Source organism: Dromaius novaehollandiae, chromosome 4 (genome assembly GCF_036370855.1).
Source record: "Dromaius novaehollandiae isolate bDroNov1 chromosome 4, bDroNov1.hap1, whole genome shotgun sequence".
NCBI classification, from domain to species: Eukaryota; Metazoa; Chordata; class Aves; order Casuariiformes; family Dromaiidae; genus Dromaius; species Dromaius novaehollandiae.
The window spans coordinates 16,452,683-16,473,828 of NC_088101.1; the positions used below are offsets into that span (position 1 = coordinate 16,452,683).

Below are 21,146 nucleotides of genomic sequence, written 5' to 3' on the forward strand. Positions count from 1 at the left end.
TCAGAAATGTTAGAGTCCTTCCCATTTCCTTTCTCCCTCATATGTGTTTCTGTAGAGATTAAGCTGCTGCTTCGTGTTTCTGCCTGTGTTTTGCTGCCATCTCTATTATAGCCTTTCTGACTTCCTGCACAGTCTCCTGCTAATTTCCTCACCTCTTATGTTGCCCAGGCTGCTGCTTCTGGGCTGTTTTGTGCTGTCAGGAGCTCTGTCCTCAATATACCGAATATACCTGGGTATACTTATTTTTTCTATTGGGACTTGTGGTTTACTGCAATGTTCTTTTGATGATTTGAAGTCCTTGCTCTAGGAGTTGAGTTGTTAGTAGTGCTTCGTATTACTTAACAGGATTGGGAATAGTAGAGAACGTGCTATGTTGTTAGCGTTGTAGCTGTCAAGGTATAGACCGCTCCCCAATGACGCATGGAGGGAACCTTGTTTTTCCTTTTGGTGTGAAAGGAGGAAATCATGCATTAGGATTGTCATTCGGGAGGTTCCCTCCAGAGCTGGGTTACTATAAAAAGTCATGGTCTGCCATTACTTTCTCCGGAAATGTCCTCTCCGGGGTTACTCAAGTTACTGGCAGCACCGGTTGGAACGCTTTGAGTGCTGGGAGCCGGTTTATGGCTGGCTGTCTTTATGGTTGGACAAGATGTGACTTAACACGCTCTTTTCCCTGCAAGACCACCCAGCTATAACCCTCTGAGGGAGAGGGCTGTGGTGCTTGACTGTGTTTTTATACCTTGTATTGATATGTATTGGCTGCGAGAGTATCTGGTTACGTGTTTGAGCACTCCCTGGCTGTTCTCTAATTGCTCCTGTTTTGTTTGGGGTTGCTTAATGTGTAATCTCAACTGCTGCGCTGACCCGGCGTATTATTTAAGCTGCTGGGAGCCTGTGCTCAGCGTTCAATGCACAACTGGTGCAGCTGTGGCTCCTTCCCTCTGCCACTGGAAGCTGCGAGCTTGGCCAAACAGCAAGCTTGCCAGAGCGTTGACCTGTGAAGTTAGTTGCTTTAATATAAAGGATGTGGAAAATGCTCCAGCACGTAGCTGATAGAGTACAACTCTTAGTGGTGTGAACGTGCTACAGAAACTCTGTAATTGCTTCGAGTGCTATGCAAGCTCTGTTTCTAATACCGTTTGCTGAAAAGGTTTATCAAGTGTGGAATGGAGTTAGTAATGGTCTAAAGGAACTGCAGTGTTGCCTCATGTTTTAACAGCAATATTCTGGTGGTCTTGCGCCCCTACCCAAGCACACATTTGTTTAGAGATTTATTTACTAATTTACTAGTAGGGGGAAAACTCTTACTATGTTAGCTGTGTTTAACACTAGGAGCTGGCTCCTTATCTCCTGTAAATGGAAGATTTGTCATTTGACCTGATATTGCTTTGGCAAAACAGAGAGAAGCTATTGAAGTAGGAGCAGAGCTGTGAAGGAGGTAGAAGTCCTCTGCCATACCCGCTGACACAGTGTGCCTGTTGAGGTGGCTAATAACACATTTACTGTGTGTATGCTAATGAATTAGTGTAGTTTAATAAGGAAGTATGGGGAGAAAACAGGCAAGGAGGAAAGATGGCTCAGGATTAGCCATTGCAGTACAAGGTGGTTGCAGGACATTGGGAGAAACTTGTAACGCCAAGAAACTGGGCTTGACCTCTCGCAGAGCCAGCACTGTGGGTTTTGTCTTGCAAACTGCAGGTTTAAAACACATTTTCCCCAAATGCTTTGCTCTTACTGTGAAGCTAAAAGGATACCTGCATTTTCAGAAGCTGGTCTGGTCACATATACGTGTCACTGGTCACATGCGTTTCTTAGGATGGGAAGAATCATGCATGCGGGACTTGGGCAGAGCCAATTCTGCAGCATAGTATTGCCCAGGGCCTGGTCTAAAAGTGTAAAACTGGCACAGTTTTGCTTTTAAATAGACCAAGGCACAAAATTTGAGGGAGTATACTGAGATCATATATCCATTATCTGCTAGGTGCTGTGTACATTTATGAAATTTTGTGACAGTGGTATTTATTCTTGCAGTCGTGAAAGTGCTTTGCTGTCTTCTACTTCTTGCTGGGTGACACTGAGTAATCCCCATGCAGGATTTCCCCCCCCCCCTATTTTGAGCTGGTATCATCAACCTGCATACTGACTTTTGCAGCTGGGTGGGAAACACGTCCCAGGCTGAGATCCTCGAGCTTGTCCTAGATTGCCAGCATTGGTTTGCAACAGCAGGTTTTCGATTTACTGCCTGAGGCAAAGTGCTTGTTGCTGTCAGTTTTGCTTGGGAGTACTTGAATTACCAAACAGTTTTTAAAAGAACTGACAACTTTCTTCTAGTAAAGCAAAGGGGTTAAATTCTTGGTTACAATATTAAACTTAATCACAAAAGGAAAGCGTAAAGACAGTAGAACATGGCTACAGATTATGCTTGATGTAAGCCTCTCTTTCTAGGGGTTTCTTTAGTTTACCCCAGCTAACAAATGCAGCTTTAAAAACTAAAGACCTGTCTTGATAGTCAGCTGCTTCTAAAATGCTGTGTTTAAGAAAATCTTATTCTTGAGCCTTTGGGTTTCTGTGTGTCTGCAGTGTATTAACTTTAAAAGCTTAAAGCATATGGCAAGAAACCTCTCATTTTCCTGCTAAAGATGTGGTGTAGCCCGACTGCCCTGTTTCTGTGAGTTTGCTAGGGTAATAGTCTGCTTTATTTGAGAATGTATCTCGGTGAAGAGGACGAGTCATTGAGGTGATGGTCTTTCCATCCTCTTTGCTCTTTTTCCTCAGGAAACCAACTGATTGCAGTCATAAAAATATATTATTCCATAAAGTATAAAAGTTTGATTTTGTTTAATATCCCCCAAAGCATGGTTGGTAACATGAACCTTTTCATAGCTCCATAATAGCTTACAGTTTGTGTTGCGTATATGTTAAAAAAATAAAAATAAATCAGATTTTCACTTAAAGCTGTGCTACTCAGTTTCTGCACAGGCTCTACACATGGTGTATTTATAACACTGATGCCTGAGCTGCACAGCTCAGTTTCTTCCTGTCAAGGGCAGGTACTTCCCATATGCGAATCATGAAATGCACAGCATGCCTCATGCTTTTCTGCTAAATAGGCAGTTTTACTTGGTAGGGCTGTCAGTATACTTGAGTTCAGGACTAAAATATTCTGCAGGATGTGTGCAGCCTCCAGGCTGCGAGCAAATTAGATACTTAAACTCTGCTACAGAGGGACCAAGGTTGCTTTTCTTTGAGTCGTTCTCCCTGTTTTGAAAGATGTTCCTGTTAAGAAAAGGTTAATTTAGATATTCTCTAAATAATTGTCATTATTCTCTGTTCTTAAAACCAAAACCTGTTCATATTTCACCCTTTCTCTCTGCGGATGACTCCAGATGTATCTGTTACCTGTGAAGGCGCAGTAGCCGGCATTGCGGGCTCTTGGCCCTTGACCAGGGGACCTTGGGAAGGCAGTACAGCCATCCGAATTGAGGATATGACTGGGATACAAACCCCACAGTAACCCACTTGGAAGTGCTATCAGTCTGTGAGCACTGCCAGTGGCGTGAACGCTGTTTCATGGACTGAGTTGTTTGCGTGCCTTTACCTTTTTATTTAAAATATCGCTTGAACCCACAGTACGATAATCCAAATAGAAAATGGATAGAACAAGAAAGGGCAGATAGCATGTCAGTTATGTTTGCAGGTTTTATTATTTCTCCCAGATACTAGACACACTCATAGTTTTTGGCCTTTAGAGATGGGAATTTTTTGAGAATTTACTGTAAAATAAATTACTACTTTTTTTTAGATTTTGATAAGAAACATTTTTTGCTTGAAGGTGGAGAACAGATTTTAAACTGGAATGTATGCAGAGATAAAACAACGCTTAGAGATTTAAGAACACACTTTATGATTCTGACTTTTTTGACATGGACTGCAACAGCCTCACAAATATTCTCTTTTCTGTTGTATGAGAGAAGTGACATCTGCAGAGAAACAGACTGTTTAGTCAAATCACCCTTTCTTCAATGCTTTCTTGAGAAGAAGCCAGAAGACAGTGCCAAGTGCTGCTGAAAATTTCTTTTGTGACTAAAATAATTTGTCATTACAGTTAACGTCCATGATAAGAATTTTTGAGATAGCATTTGTGGGCAAGCAGGGAGCCAGTTCTCTTCCTTTTTCTGTCCTTTAATAGCTCAGAACAGCTTTGGGGCTTCTGCAGTTGGTGCTGACGGGCCTTGGTAGGGGCAGTGGCAGAGTCGTGCCCAGCTGTGCAGACATCCACTGCATGTTTATGGATAGCACTGATAAGCCTGATGGTGTGCAGTGCTCTGTAGAATAAAGGTTGCATCTCTGACTGTGGAGGTGAAGCAGAGGTTGAAAGGATATAGCAGACTTTTTTTTTTTTTTTTATTCTTTTTCCTTTCTCTGCTCCGATTTTAATTTGTTAGCACACCTGCAGGTCTGGCATTTGTTTGGTTCTTTGCTTCTCCTCCTCTCAATATATGTAAATGGCTCACTGGAGGCAAGGCTGCCTCCAGATTTATTTCCAGCTATCTTCGCCCCTCGCTGCCCCCCCTGCCCAGAGCGCCCTCCATCCTTTCTTTCATTGCTGGGCAGTTTGCAAGAGGGAATTGTTGCATGCTGCTTTAGGAAATCTCTATAGAAAATAAAACTTCAGCACATTTCTCCTTTAAGAATTATTTTCAATGTTGAAATACAAGTATAGATGTAAAGAGTTTATAAGAGGAACATAGTTTATGATCCCACAGGGACTAGAGATGAAGAGCATGACATCTGGAAAGTTTTGTAGTATAAATAAAAGCAAGTGGAAGCAGATGGATAACGAGCTCATCTCCTACTACAAGTCTTCCCGTTTTAAGAAAATGCTAAATCTGTTTTTAGTACTGGGCCATATCATAAGTATTTTAAAACGGAGCGCTCTGTGTCACAGAGGAAGTAGGCAATAAAGAAGCAGATTCTTCTGTTCTCTGTGGAGCTGCGATTTATTCATGCAGGTGAGTGAGAACGTTTGGGCCAAGCGATGCTCACCAACTGAATTGGAAACCTGTCTTCCAAAAAAATAACTGTTGTAAATGGCACAACATTTCTCACCATTACGTAACACAAAATCAGCTCTAGCCTCTATCGCTGCAAGGACACGTAGTATTACTATTAATAATTACTCTGTAATTGGTACTGCAGGGAGATTACTTTAAGATCCTAGTCCATTTGAGTGAGAACTGAATATTGACACTAGTGATACCAGTGTAAATGTCAAACTGATAAAAATTTGTTGTAGGTCACTTCAAATAATATGCTGTGGGATCTGGAAGTTATGGACCAGAAGGCGAGCTGAGAGCAAACACTAAGCTATCCCTTAACCTGCCACAGGGGAGATATTCTTATCCAGAAATACTAACTGATAAAGTATAAAATACTACACTTTTAATTTATTTGCTTGGTATACAGTGTTTGGTTTGAAGCAGTAGTATGCTCCTGAATGCATGATGAACGTTTTAGCTGAAGTGGACAAGTCTAACTTCACTTTGCAATGCAACACGTGTATGAAGGAAATCATACACAATACGAAGGAAACAAAATTAGAGTTCAATTTTAAAGCCTGAGAAATATTAATAATGATAATAAGCGATTTTGCATTTGGGTGACTGAAATATTTTGTTTGTCCTTTATGAAACATGGCCAATAGCAAACAAATTGTTCACAAAAACTCTGAAAATTTCAGCCAAACGGATGTGTTTTGACTTTATTCTGATTATTTAATAAGAATGGGGGTTATGAACAGGAGAATGCCCTGCTGCAATTGGACCAAGAGGCCATCTCACCCAGGAACCTGTGGCAATCGGAGACGTGATTTTTGGAGGACGGTGGCAGTAGGAGATGTGGTAGGAAGGCGACAGCAGCAGATGTGATTTTCGGCAGACAGACGAGCCTGGCTGCTGTTGCTGTCTGTTCTCCTCCGACTCTCCTGACTCCCCACAGTTGCTGAACTGGGGATGTCGGAGGTTACATCTCTCCCTGAACTTGCTTAATCCTTTTCTGAACCCTTTGAATCTCCCTCTACAGCCTCGTCTGGCAACAAAGTTCACTACCAGCAGTGGAAAAAGGGCTTGCTTTTATCTGTTTTAAGCCACCTACTCCAGTTTCACCGAGTGCCCTTGTTCTAACGTTGCCACATGGCACTAATTGCTATCTAATATCCTTGCCTTTGTGGGTTTTGTTTTTTAGAAAAAAATCTGTGCAGTGTGGTGTTCCTGTCGTAAGCCTGTTCATGTCATGTATCGGCATCTGACCTGATTTTTTTGTAGTGGAGTTTCACCAGCGTAAAGCTGCTGCAAGGGGCTGTAGTTTTAGGTGCGTGGTTTGTATCTCCGTAATCTCTGTGTACAAGCTTGATGAGGTACCGGTATAAGTGAAATCAACTCAGTGAATCAAAACGTATATGTAATGAAGTTTTAAGTATCCTGCAAAGAGGAACCTTACAGGAAGTTGTCTGACAGCTGAGCAGGTCACTTCTGAAAAATGATATCAAAAAAGATACCAGATGCTTGGTTTTTATTTGATCTGTAAAGTTATCTTGTGAAATCTGCTTTTAAAAATGAGAACTGAACAGAATAAATCTGAAAAAAAACACCAATATGTTTTAATATACTAAATATGCTGCCAGTGATCAGGGGATTTAAGATAAGCAGAGGTGAACAGGTCTAGCAGGTTTCTGTTTTCCTTTCTTAATCATATGCATTTTGAAAATACTAATACTTAACTAATCTCTCGAGCCCAGGGACATTCTGCAGCTTACTCCAGGAGTTGCTACAGTACCTGGGTGCCCAGCAGTGACGCGCAGTGTCGGAGGCTGCAAAGGTGGGTTGCTGATGAGGCCGGAGCACCGGCTTAGGCGGAGGCTCGCTGCGGCTGGCCAGGGTTGCTTTGCACCTTTAGTTCAGAGCTGGAGTGGTGAAGAAAAGAGCTGGTGTTTTTCTTGTTTTGCTGGGATTCTGTGTGCTTTGGCAAAGAGCAGCTGTGAGGATTCGAGGTCTGATTTCTCTAGGTAAATTCATGTTTCCAAAGCACTGACAACTATATGTAAGTACTGAACTCACTGCTTTTTCCCCCTCCTTGCAGTAACTGGAATTAGGATGAACATTGCGTAGTTAATTCATGGGTGGTTATTTTCTTTCTTTTACATTGCACAAATACTCACTTTGAGGACTAGTTGGTGCAGAGGGCTGTTCTTGTGGAAAGGAGTTATGTGACATGCTGGAGAAGTGGTAGTAAGTTGACGGTGTTATACTCATTCTGCTGGGCAGGAGCCTTGTACGGAAAGCTGAAGTAACCGTTTGCCCTGGCAGAGAAAGCCTTGCCATCGGCACTGCCAAGCAGCTTGTACAAATGCATGGACCATCCATTTAAAGGCCACCGGCCCCTCGCAGCTATAGAAAGCTGGCGGTCAATGCCTTCTCTAGGAGGTGCTTCCTCAACTTTGACAGGCTGCAAATGACAGAAAGAACAGGGAATGTTATTCCCCATATAAAAGTATGCATCACGCTTCTTCACAAACAACGTATACAGCGTCAGGGCTTTTTTAGGTACCGTTTTAGCCTCAAGTGTTGAAATGTTATAGCGAGCTCACAGCTCATTTCGGATGAAATATTCCTGTGAACTCTCAAGCTGGGTAGCATATTTAAGCAAAATAGGTGTTTGCTGAATCAGGGCCTTAGTTTCCTCCTACAGAGCCACGTGGAGAGTTCATGAGTTGGTTTGGGTTGGTACCTTTTTGTTAGAAGTGGTTGCAAATGACAGGTGTGTGCTGTCATACTTGCCCCCTTCAGCAAAAAAGTTAAACTTGTATTTCACCATGCATGTGTTTTCATATTTTTTTTAAAAAGTCTGCTTGATGCTGTTGTACATCTGGTTTTAGATTAGTATTTATTACTAATTGGATTCTAACTTTCTGAATTTTAGATGTCAGTGTACAGATGATATTCAGATACATCAGTTGAACACTATTCATGTTTTTCTTATGCAAGTTTCCCAGTTGCCTTGCCCTTTAAGAAAAAACACTATATACTGATGGTTTTTCGCACGTTGCATAAGATCAATTGCTAGAGAAGTCTGAATCCACCCTGATTCCATCTAAACTTCTTTTTCTTAAACATGTACTGCTGTCTTCAGAAAGACATCTTATCTTTAGATGTGTTAATTGAGTGATGTTCGACAGGAGGAGTTTTTTGAATACTTGAATAATTCACGTCATCTGCATTGACTTTGGCTGATCCTCTGCAAACTCTCAGAATTGCCTCTTCTTTGGCCTGAAAGGGAAACCAAGCGTTTAGTGCTTGCTGTGGACTTAGGGTTTTCAGCAGCAGGAATTTGGCTCTGTGTTGTGTGTCGTAACTCACTAGGACTAGAAATGCAAAGAAGTCTCCAGCTTGCCATAGGCAAAACTGATGTTTAAACCTGGGCTACTTCTGGTTCCTACTATAAACCAACAAGACTTGACTCCTTGTAAGCAAGCAAAATGTTCAGGCCCTTCACACATAAAGGTGACTGATTTCACCATCAAAACCAAAGGACTGCTAGTGCAGAAAGTTGATGTGTGATCCCCATCTCCTGGGAGAGAGACTAAGATACCGAAGTGGGAAGAGAAAGGGGCTGGAAAGCCAAAGCACGTCTGGGACAGGATCTCGAGCCGCATCGCTGCATGCCCGTGACAAATAGTCTGCCCAGTGAGAAAGTCGCAGAACAACAAGACCTGCGTGCCAAGTGCTGATGAAAAGATCAGTACCTTCTGCAGTGAGGAACTGTTCGAGAGCAGCTTGTCCTTGCGTAAAGATTGTCCCGTAGTGCCGAAAGGTCAGGGAGACCTTGAAGTAATCTGCTGCTTTATAAACTGATGGACAGCATTTCCTGACACGAGAATTTGAGAGAATTTACTATTTCCATTCCTTCTCTGTCCCCCAGATGTCATCAATATAAACTGTACTAAGTGAGAAACCATCTGAAAACTATTTTGAGCAACAAAAGTATCTTCCTGAGAGGGTATTGTTTTATGTTTTATCTTGCAGAAGATACTTTGGGAATCTTTTAAGATACTGTCTGATCTCATTGTAGCTCTGGATGTCGGAAGATCAAAATGGTTAGGGATGGTGTCTGAAATGTAAAGCATCTCGGGCTTTGTACTATTGCACATATATTAATGCTTGCCTCCTTTGGCAGATGCCAATACAGATCCATTAGACTCTGTGTTGATGAGAGAGATGTTAATGCAGCTCTGAAGATAAGTTGCCAAGGAAAGGGAAATGGAGAACTCTCAAAAATGTCAGAGCCATTTAGATTTTTTACCAAAAAAAAAAAATAATAATAATTGGAGTGTTTTAAAAATAAATAAAGGAGAACTTCGCATAAACCAAGATTCCTATAGTCATTTTGGTTTGCATTTAAGTTTAAACTTGGCCCTACAGTAGCCCAACGTTAAAATCTGGGTGTCGCTTAACTGGCCTTTTCACATTTTTATACAGTCTTTATATATGTGGTAGTACAGTGGTTTGACAGACTTTTCAACTATCTGAGACAGGATGAACAGTGAGCAGAATAAAGGTTTGTAAGAGAGAGACAACTTTAGCTTAAAGCTTTGCACTGGGTCACAGAAATGTTGGACTTTGGTGTTTTTGTGTGTGTGTTTGTGTTTCTTGACTGTACAGGTGACTTGCTCTGTAGCGTTGAGCACAGCCATTGCAGGGAATTCCTGCTCATGCTACATGGACAACCTTGTTCTAGTGTTTACTTCGAGAGCTTTTTAAAATTATTTTTTGTTTTAGCATAATGTCCCTTTCATGGATGTTTGGCATGCCACATACTTTTGTTTTTTAACCAGAACCTTGGAACTTGCTTGCCAGGTGCTGTCAGCTGCACCACTCGCAACAAGTAGCGGAGCGGTTGTTTTTCGGTGCTCGCGCACACTTTGAATTGGTGCTTACCAACTTCAGTATGAAAAGCTCCCATTGGTATTCAGCATCAAAAATCAAAGAGGGGCTGTAGTCAAACAAAATCAGAGCGTTGTTAACAAGAGCAAACAAATAGCCTTTCATTTATAGGTTTTATAATTTGTCCTATGGCAAATTAATATGATTATCTTTCCATTTCATATTAATTTTTATTGCATATAGCGTTCATATTTGATAAGAGGAGAGGACTCTATAGATAGGAATTGCAGGAGTCTCTTACAGTATATTATCCACTTTACTGGAATTGAGCCCATTTTGAATGCTTGCCACCTTTCAGCCTTTTTCCACTGTATGTCGGGCAATTCCACCTTACAGAATTGCATTTTTTCTCCTTAAGGGTGTAATTTAGCTCAACAAGTACTCATCCCATCTTTGAAAATGAAATCCTGCTCCAAGAACAAGCCACACAAACCCCAAAGAATAGGAATTTTGTGTGTGTGCGCAAAATCATATTTTACATTCAATAAGCAGAGAGGGCAACTCTTGAGGCCTGTGCTGTTGCAGAGGTCCAGTATCTTGAGCACTGATGTTGAGGAGGTGATGTCCTGTGGCTGTATATGTAAATGGAGCCCTTTGTGGTCCCTAGAACTTGCATTTTATTTTTTGCTAAATTAAACCTTAGTGAAAAGTTGGAACTTGTATGGGATTTTTTTTGGGGGGGGGGGGGGGGCGGGGGTGGTGGAAAGAAATTGTAACCTCATCCCTACAGCTCAGTGGAAATCAGAACTTAAAACCTGAGAGAAACTTGGGGTCTCTCCTATCCGTTCACTTATTCATAATTTCTGCTATATAATTTTGAACACTGAAATTGTGCGTGGAGCAATCAGCAACTGTAACTATGGTTTTCTGATGCTTTCTTTTAATGAACTTGAGGGAGTTCATAATGCTGTTTTGACCATTTATCATAGATAAACAAGACTGCTTCATGCCCAGATTTTGTGGGCTGCAGGTAGCCTTTCTATTCGAGGTACTTGTACAGAACTGAATATTAGTAAGTTAAAAAAAAAACAAAAAACAAAAAAAACCCCAAAAAAACCTTTGAAATAATTGGACTCCACAGTGTATTTAAGAAAAAATAATGCTTTGTATTGTAGGTTTCCCAATTTCAGCCGCAGGCTAAGTCTTGTAGATATAATTATGCTTTAGGAGGCATTTTAAGTGCTAGCTGAACCCTTAACCTGCGTTTCCTCTGGAATAATTACAGGATGTGAAAATGGCCAAATGAAATGCTTATTCATAGAGATTAATAGAATTAGTTAAGCTACTGTTACCTTATGGTTAACTTGTATTGTATGTGTACCTAGAAACAGGCTGTAATGGCATGTGGGTTTTTTCTCATCTTTTACTTGCTAATTTTTGCCTTATGTTTATTACTTGTTATGTTATGTGAACTGTTTAAGGAGGAAAAAAAAACCAAAGGCATTTTAGAAAGAGCACTGGCAGGTACTTGAATTGAAAGGCTGGCTCTGGTTAAAGCGAAACAGTGGTCTTAGAGCTTCTATTCATTTTGCTGAAAATAACAGTAACAGAATTGATTCCATCACCTTTGAGGAAAACAAAAAAAAAATCTCTGTAGATACTCTGGCAGTCCAGGCACCAAACATATTTTGCAGGCGTTAAAAATCAAATGTGATTTTAAATGTCTGCAATGGTGCCGACAGCTACGGTGGAACTGGGGGAAAATAATAAAAATCACTAGTCTGTTTGCATTGCCAAAATTGATTGAAATGTAAAAATAAATGTAAAAAGTCTGGAAGCATGAAGAGCAGTGTAGACTCAATAGAAGTTTTGGTCTTAAAGACTCACAATTGTTAATCATTCTAGGTGTGTAGGTGTTTTTTTTTTTTTTGGTAAAACTTTTAGTGCTTGCTTTGGGCGAGACGTGCAGCCCTTCTGCTGTGGCAGGTACCAGCTGCAGCCTTGGCAGCCTTCATCGCGGTGAGACGGAAAGGAGCCTGCCGTGGCGTTACCGAGGCGCGGTAGCTCACCACGGTTCATTTAACTATAAAAGAAGTAAAAAGAACTATAAAACCCTGTTTTAATTTGGTTTTGAGTTAATGTTTGTTTCAGTGGTTATAGCAGTCATGAAATGAGATTTTTCTTTTTTTTCTTTTTTCTTTTTTTTATGGTCAGTGAAGTATAAATGCAAAGGAGATTAAAAATCAATTATTAAATCAAGATTTCCTTTCTTCTGGTTTAATTCATGCTTACCTCTCTTTGACTTCCCCTTTAAGTAGTATACTAATGTATATAGGGAAAATCTTTAATTTCCTACATTTCTGCATCATCTGAGTTACAGGATTTCTCATTTCTTTCCTGATAAACATGCCCAGTTAGTCCACTTAGTGTTTATGAGAGAGATGACTGTGTACAGAGGGAATGCATTTTATTTCTTTATGATAATTATTCTAATGTTAATGATGCCAAATTTGTTTTAAGAAAGAAATCTGTTTTGCCACTTGTGTAGAATGCGGATAGAAAGTGGGAATCACGGCGTTTCCCCACAGATGTAAGTATAAATCCTGTAAAAGGATCGCTAAACATGGAATCTGAACAAAAACAGGGAGCCTGTGATAAATGTGAATTATTTTGCCAAAAGGTACGTGTAGATGCATGGTTGTAATACTGTGACAGGATGATGTGATTTTATGGGCACAGCTGTGTGTGTTGAGGTGTGACACTTCAATTGGGAAATTATATACTAAATTATCTTTGCTTTCATCTTTGTGTCATAATGTCTTTTGTTAGTTAAGTCATTTTTAAAGAACTTTGAGAAACCTGTGGACTGGAGTTGAAGGGAAATAAACCTAGCAAATCATTAACATGACCAAATACAATAAAATACTAAGAAAAAGGAGAGACTGTGGTATTGGACTGTTGACTGTTCTGTGCCTTTATTAAAGGCCATTAGAATACTGTGTTTAAAATAGCAGAAAAAACTTCAAAAGTCTTACGTTAGCATAGCCTTTATTCAGAAGGTAGAGTTTAAAAGGAAACAACAAGAAGGGGCAACCAAATCCTTTTATGTATGGTTAGCAAATGTTGGTCAGGCACTTTCCAATATTACTGGAACTTCAGTGCCCTTTGCAAATATTTTTAAACTTCTACCAGATTTTGTAAGATTATAAAATAATAATGCATTAGCTGATGGCTGTGCTCCTGGGAATCATGAATTTCTGGGAAATATCCCCCTGCTTTCTAAGAAACGGAGTTCTGTTCTGGGGAGTTCATCTGGAAAGAGCAGCTCTTCAGGAGAGCTGGGGAGCAGCTGTGGAATTCCAACTACGTGGAAAACCTGGAGCAGAGATGGGCAACAAAATACATCAGGAGGCAGGAAGCTTTGAATAGGTCATCTTGGTAACCTTGTTTTGAGGAAAGGTCTGTGTGCATCTACTGACCTGTTGACCCTTAATTATTCAAGGGTAATGTTATACGTTCTTCATGCCTATGTGGTATTTCCATGGGATCATGCTTCTAATCATTCCCAATCTTCAGACAATTTCTATTCATATATTTTCCTGTATAGAGAGAGATTTTTATGTACGCGCACTAACCGTGACTTGCAGTGGTTGTTGTTTAGTATGCAGCCCTTCCAGTTCAAGAATATTCAACTTGAAAGTAAACAGCCAAAGGAAGCATGCTCAGATTCAATTCACAAACTACCTTCTACTGCAGTGAATTAGTAACTTGCTCTGCATTGTGGTGAGGTGCGTTTTTCCCCCCCCGGTTTGTACCATTTGGTTCACAAATTACTTTGTACCCTAATGGATTACTAATTTTCCTTGTTATTGTAGTCTGATTTCATCAAGCAAACCGTATTTTTCATGTCACCACTTCTCACTTGCACAAGCTTTTGTTTCTGGCCATCTACTTCCAAACAGTGTTACATGCCATATTGCAAGCTGCCTCTTTTCTCCACCCCCTCCAAGATGATGGGGGTCTGCTCATATGAGCTGTCATTTCTCATGCAGTTTATGTGGCAAACTGAGTTTATCCTAAGATCTTTATTCCCACCCCACCCCACCCCCCCAATAGAACAAGTTTTGTCTCCAGGATGAGGTGAATTGGTCGTCCTAATGCAAAATGCCAAGGACTTGTGCATTAAGTCTAAAAAGGAGAGGAAAAAAAAAAGATATTCCTTGCTTAAAATGGTAATAGCACATCAAGTTGCTTTAAATAAGGAAGGAGGGATTTAGAGATGACTCTCACTTTATGCTGAATGCTTTAATTTCCTTGTTTTTTCACTGCGTCAAAGGACCTGCAATACCATCTTCCCTGTTTTTTCCCATCTACTTATATTTTTAGAACTATTAGAAAAGAAGAACAAAAGTTGAAGTTGTTTGCTTACCTTTTTATTTTTTGACTTTTTCCCATTATAGCTATTTATTTCATGTTGGTGCTATCACATAGGTAGTTAGGGCAGATGTATTTTAATATATTTCACTGTTGGCATGATGGTAGTGTTTTAATGGCACAGGGTTTTGAACGTGCAGAGGCACACACGGAAATGACTCCAAAGCTTGCTTTGTTGCATAAATATGTGTTTTTTATTTCAGTAGGGCATTCCGTGATTGTGGCTTACTGTATCAACAGCGAGTTACAGATTAAGCGAAGGTGAGCGTACTAAGAGACCACCTCTGCATTTCAGGTGGATGTTCATTTGAAAGAAGAAGGGGGTAGGACGTGGGTTCCTCACTGAGCTGCTGTTCCTGGGGATCCCGTTGTGCGCTGCCTGGCACCTGCGGGCGGTGGGGAAGTTTTGGCCCCCGGTGCCTGTGTGTGGCACGTCAGCAGCCGGGCGTGTGCGTTCAGCAGCCGCAGTACCTGTAGGCTCCTACGTGAGCACCGGCGGCAGGGAGGCGAAGCCGCTGTACTGCCTTCCTGCTGCCTCTTAGCAGGTACTTCGTAAAACCTGATTTTCGTATGTTTATATGTAACTTTAGCTTTGTTAGTCCACTATCAGGCAATCTTCAGCTAGCAGCTACTTTGTCGCATTCTGTCCCGTTCCTCATACGTACATGCATGCTTTTGGCACCAGCATCCTGTGGTTATCCTCTCTTCCCTGATGTCTCAAGACAGATACTGAAGTCATTTTCATGGAGCTTGTAATGCTCTCTTTCTGAGTCCATAACCTCATGCTCTTTTCAGCATCTCTAATAAGTCTCCATAAATTCCGTGTGGAAAATATAGTTACGTAGGCCCAGCACTTCTACCGGTAGTGCCAGCTACTTTTTGGGTAGAGAACGGAATAGGTCTTTTGGGCTCAGTCTGCGCTTGAGACTGGAAATGAATTTCCACTTGTTAAGCATATCTGGAGGCTGCAGCTAAATCCTTAATCTTAGTCCTTCGAAACGTATTTTCTGACTCTTCCCTTGAACTTACCTGCCTCAGACATACCTTGGTAGTTACTCAAAAGGTATAAATAGATGACTCTTAATGTCAACACACATGATTTTTGCAGTACCTTTTCTCCTCTACTTCTGAGTTTAAACAAAAAATAACTTCCCCCTCAAACCAACGCTAGAACTTCTCAAGTATTAATTTCATCACTGGCTAAAGTACAGTATTCTAGTATTGGTAACTGATTAAATAGAGCCGTGTAAATGTAAGTGATATTTATCCTGTGTCATTTTGTTTGTCCCTGAAGAATTCTGTAGAAAATTTTTGAAAGTTGACTTTGTTGTAAGCAGTTATGTTTGGCTTCTTTATGCTAGGAAGTGCGTGGGATTGAGTACAGCGGCACCACATTTCTGTTGATGGTACTGGCTGTTACTTGTGTAGGGAGGCATAGAAAGCTTTTCAAGCTGGGCTGATCATTAGTAATACATTGAAGCTGCTTATTAACCTTTTAAATATCAAAGACTTTTGCAATGTACATGTTATATCATTTACAATTTGTTTTAAAAACAAATTACAGTGCCAAGCAATGAGAACCCTTGTCATCTCGCGTTCATGATTGTGTCGTATCTCATTTATAAGTCTGACCCATTCTCCTGAATTCGAAGTTAAACTTTGCTCCCTGAGCTTCTCCAGTTTTGAGACCAGAGTGGAAAATGGTGGAAGATAATGGAAGAATGCAGCAGTTACCAACCTGGACTCGTTTCTGCTCTCGTGCCAGTTTGGGTGCTGAGATCCTTGAGCTCTGCAGCACCAAGGTGGAGCAGCAACAGCTCGGCCAGCTCCTGAGAGGGATCCATCCCCTTGCCAAGCTGTCCCGCGTGGCTGTTTGGAGCACAGGCCACCAGCTCTTTGTGTTTTCTAGTCTCATTTAGTCGTGATTTAACTGAACTTGCAAGCTGCCCAGGGGAAGCAGAGGAAGCCTCCGGTGATTTGTGGCCCTTCTGCAGGGACACTCGCAGCAAGTCCAGTTTCCCTGTGCTCTTTGTAACCCTGGGAATGTAATGCTGCTCTTTCTGCTCTAGAGAGACTTGTCAGACTGGAAGGGTGGAGTTGAGTCTTTTCATACTAAGAAAATATTTGAATGTATTATTCCAAAAGGCAGTCTGAAATTTCATTTTTGGTGTATTTCTGTCGAAAACAGATGGATCGGGTTTCGGCCTGGAGGGTAAAAAAGGTACTTGTCTTTCTAACCTAATGAGGGGAAAATGCAGTTCATTTGTGAGCAAAGGAGGCTCAGTGTGTGAATGCCTGGATGGCAGGAGCAGCAAAAGCATGTTATGTGTGGACGTAAGAAAGAAGAGAGAGTGTGGGAAGAAACTGTGGCAGAAAAGGCCTTTACTCCCTAGAGGATCACCTGTGATTTTTAGTGCCTGTACCTTGTAGAGTCCCGCCAACAGCACTGATTTGCAACTCTAGCTACAGAAAAAGGGAAGAATAAGGCCTACAGGAATGCATGGAAACAAGATGAGCCTTAAGTGTATGACAGAGCAGCACTGGCTTTATTTTTTAATACTAAAGCAGGCCTTTTTTCTACCTGATAAGTGCCAGCAGCCTTAGGGAATCTAGGAAAACCATGGGAAAGCTTTAGCCATATCTTTGGTTGCTGCTAGTTGGCATCCCCAATATACTGTGGTTTCCCCTATTGTTTGTATTTGTTTTGTATTGATTTTGTGTGGTATTGGCTGTCTGCACTGGGTAGAAGAGTTCACACCCCATCAGGGATGGCTGCCTTCCTGCTCGAATCGTGTCCCTTCAAAGGCTCCGGTCTCCTTAGCAAAAGATTCTTCTCAACCCAGCTGTTTTGCCAGATCTTCTGGGGTTTTGTTGTTTGTTTTTTGTTTGTTTAGAGCTTTCTGCTGATTTCAGTGATATACCACCTTCAGACCTTAAAATGACACCAGTCATAGCACAACTGGTGTCTGCTACAGTGATTTTGTCTTGTGAAATCCCTTAGTCCTTCCCATGAGAACAGCCTAATGCACGTGGAGGAACTGACTCAGTTTTACCTGGAATTCTTTTGTCTCTCTAACTGGAATGATGTGCCTGCTCAGCTGCTTCTTCTGCGCTAAAATTATATTTTTCCCTGCTAGAATGTATAGGTACGGACAACTGCAAATGTATTAATCGATTTCCTTCTCACATAGTTTTAAGCAATTAAAGAACTAAAGCTGCTGATTAAAAACAAAACCCCCAAAATGCCCTCCCAAACTGGGTTTCTGTATCACATTGCCTATTTATATGTTTATTTATATATGTATGTACTATGTTTGTATTTGCTTAAAAAAAAAAAATCCTTGTAAGGTCTTTCACTGAGGGCTGAATCTTTTTGCCTCCTGGAAGATGCATTGAGTGAAATCTTGTTTTCCTCATGTTGTAGCACTTTTGTGTAATCTGTCTCCCTTAGAAACTGTCTGATGGCGTCTATTCATTTTCTCAATAGATTGTAAATGCGATTGATTCTGAGTAATTTGTTTAATTAGCTCAAAAGCAGCTCTGTAATGATTCCAATCTGTGCTGCTTTCTTAGCATTTGCCTGCAAGGCTGATAAATGGTAGAAAGGGGAAAAGGGCAGCTTCCTGCGACTGGCTCAGGAGCCTTTTCTCTCGCGGGCTGCTGCGAGCTGCGGGTTTTCTGCGTCGATGGCATCCTTTTGCAAGAGCTGTTGTGAAGAAAGGCCTGAGAGAACTATGGAAATATTAGTTAGCTTCATTGAAAAATATTAACTGTGGCAAAAGCTTGCTTATCTTAGGAAACAGGGCATTTTTACTGTTACTTTAGTGTTTCCCGGCTTTTTACTGCAGTGGTATCAGTTTGCTCATGGAATTCCTGATTGTATCAGTCAGTGTTGAATTCAAGTTTCTGTTCCTGTTCTTGCAGGGTTTAGGAGGAATGATAAATTTGGGCAGGATTATGAGTGTATGCAACTTACAGTGAACGCTAACTGAATCGACTCCACGTTTTATAGGCATTGACTTCTTTGGCTCCTCTATTGGTTATGCACCAGTTACATAGTCAGATATATGGAAATCAAATCCCAGCTATACTGGTCTGCAAAAGCACAGTATAAGTTGTACTGCACCATTCTGTGTGTGTGTATATATATATTTAATGCATTCTAGGCTTCTCTGTCTTTTGTGGGAATAAAATGACGGAAGGATCTTTACTTTTTCACCTGATCCATGCGGGTAAACGATGGTTAAATGCCTACCTGCTGAAAAATGGTTTTGTTAGGCACCTCCTGTAGATCAAAAAGTGAGAAGGATTAAGGACAAGAGTGGGAAGTGGTCTCAGTTAAGTAAGAAGACAGACTTGCTTTTTTGCAGCTATAAAAGCACTTGCTTGCCACATGCACTGTCGTGGCTAAGGATGTCAAGGATTAGAGAGCTGCCCTGTCTATAGGGAACATATCACCATTTGTGTATTTAACATTGGCTTAGTGTGGACAAATTCTGTGAAATAGCGAAAACTGAAATATTGAAATAATATACCCGAAGGCTCTTTGTAAGTGGAAGTGATTATTTTGACATACTCTAAAAATCAGTTCTGATTCTTATTCTTCTGATGGACATCAGTTCCCTCCATCAAAAGGATTGGTCAGTCACCATTTTCCTTTCTAAACACTTTGCCAAGGCTTTTAATATGTGTTTTGTTGAAAAAAGCCTCAACTTTTTGAAATAACTTGAAGTATAAATAAAGCTTTGTGTAGTTACAAAATATTGCATCTGCAGTGAAAGTTCATTATTTCTGATGGGCATATTTGTACCCATGACCGATGGTCTCAGTGTCAGCTCTAGTCTTCAGAGTCCCATCCGTCATTTTTCATGTCCTCTCCTTAAACTTTTTGTTCTGCCCAACAGCGTTGTATGTATGGGAGGTACTCCCTTGTATGATATACCTACTTGCGACCAATTGCTGATCTTGGTAGCGTAGAGCTGAGCAAAAAGGAGTAGGAAAGGGGATTCCAGCAGCTCTAGGAAGCCGGAAGGTAACATGAAAATTTCCCTCACGCCTTTTTGCCCATTCCCAAGCACAGGGAAGCAAAGGAAAGGACGTTTGTCTCGTTTTGTCTGCACAAGCCGAAGGGAAGGAGCTGTCCTTCTTTACTACAGGCCGTCCCAGTGGAATTCCTCCGGAAAAGACCATGGAAGCGTAACTGCTCACATAAACTGCCACCTCCCCACCAGATCCTTCCCCTCCTTTTCTCAGTGTAGGAGGCCGTGGTCAAACTGAGATATGGATGACTCCTTACGGAAACACTTTGATATGAGAAATTGGGAAGTCCAGAAAACTGTGGCATCTTTATCCAAGACTTTTGCCTTTTCTGGTCAGGAACTTCTGTTTTTCCCTATCCATACGCATTGAACTGGCATTTTCTGAGTCCTCTCCATTGCTGGCTCAGGCAGGAACGTGGCTGCAGTCGGAGCCGAATTTCTTGTGACCGCGAGAATGTTTGCAAGAGGCCACGAGAGGCTTTTGATGAATATTTACTGAGTTGAGACAGTTTTTGATATTTGTGAAAGCCCATTTTTAAGTTGCTGTGTTAAACATGCACTGTGAAAATAATTTGCATTTGAAATATTGGCATGGAGCAGATGGAAATTAAAATGCTAGACCGAAACGTTAAATCAAACCTCTTCTACGAGCAGCTTTGTTCAAACATCAGACTGACCCCTAGGAGGTAGGAACATAACTAGACAGTATTTCAGAAAGGATATGACTTTATGTGCACAACTTGAGGCATGTAAAAGGGGAGAATCCCCAATATCTAGGCCCTTTTTGAGAAGTTCGGCAATGAAGAAAGAAAACTTTCAAAATCCCCCTAGTGATTCTAGGGAAATGAAGTCAGTAATTCTTTTTACTTTTAATCCAAGTTGAAATACATATTACAGATCCAGAAGGGCTCTAAGATGCTGCTGTGACAGCTATTTTTGAGAAGATGTATTCACCGTCAGCCTGTAGTTTCTGTTAATTAGAAACAAACCCCCAAAATCTGAGCTTATTTCAATAGTTTGTTTTCTATATATGAATTTTCACATAACCAGTATGAACAGAATGAATGGAGACTTCCTTTTAAGTTACCCCAGAGAATGGAAAAAAATAACATACACTGAGTTAACTCTGCCATTATAAATTGGTTGCACATTTTAAAAATTGTGTAAGCTTCCGATTAGTGGCAGACACTTGGAAATCAGAAACATTACGTAGGTGTTTTCTGCAATAACAAACAACATTAATTTTTCCTGTCAAACAACAGCTTATAACAACTGGAGAATAACAGCGCTGCTATAGGAGCAAGGGCACGGTTTGAATTGGGTCATTATCAGCAAGTCAGTTCTGTTATGCCTTTGCAAAACTTCTTGCTGTTCCAGTATTGTGAAGGAAATGATAAATATTTGGCCACTGTTTGGGACTGGAATGAAATCGAGCCATTCTGCAGCTCTTGAATTGGTGTTGATATGTGTAAAAACTACTTCAGATAAGATAAGCAGTGACATTGTGAAGACTTCAGAGAAGCTGTCTAAATGAATGATTTCTGCTTCACATTCTAGCGTGATAATGCAGTGGTTCATTAAAGGGTTATATGCATGACGAGAAGCAAAAGCGCTGCTGCTGCTGCCTCTCCTTGCCTCTGTGCTCTTTTGCCTTTCTTTCAACTTGCGAAGTTGCTTTTCCTTACGATACAAGCGTGTAGCAGTGCATTCCTTTTCCAATAGCTGTCTTCTTCAT

The 21,146-nt window shown here is 40.9% G+C and overlaps 1 protein-coding gene across 4 annotated transcripts in view; it reads left to right on the plus strand.

Annotated features, from left to right (window-relative positions):
* BMPR1B (bone morphogenetic protein receptor type 1B) overlaps nucleotides 1–21,146 on the plus strand; it is a 254,313-nt gene that overhangs the window by 30,884 nt on the left and 202,283 nt on the right. The window lies entirely within an intron of this gene.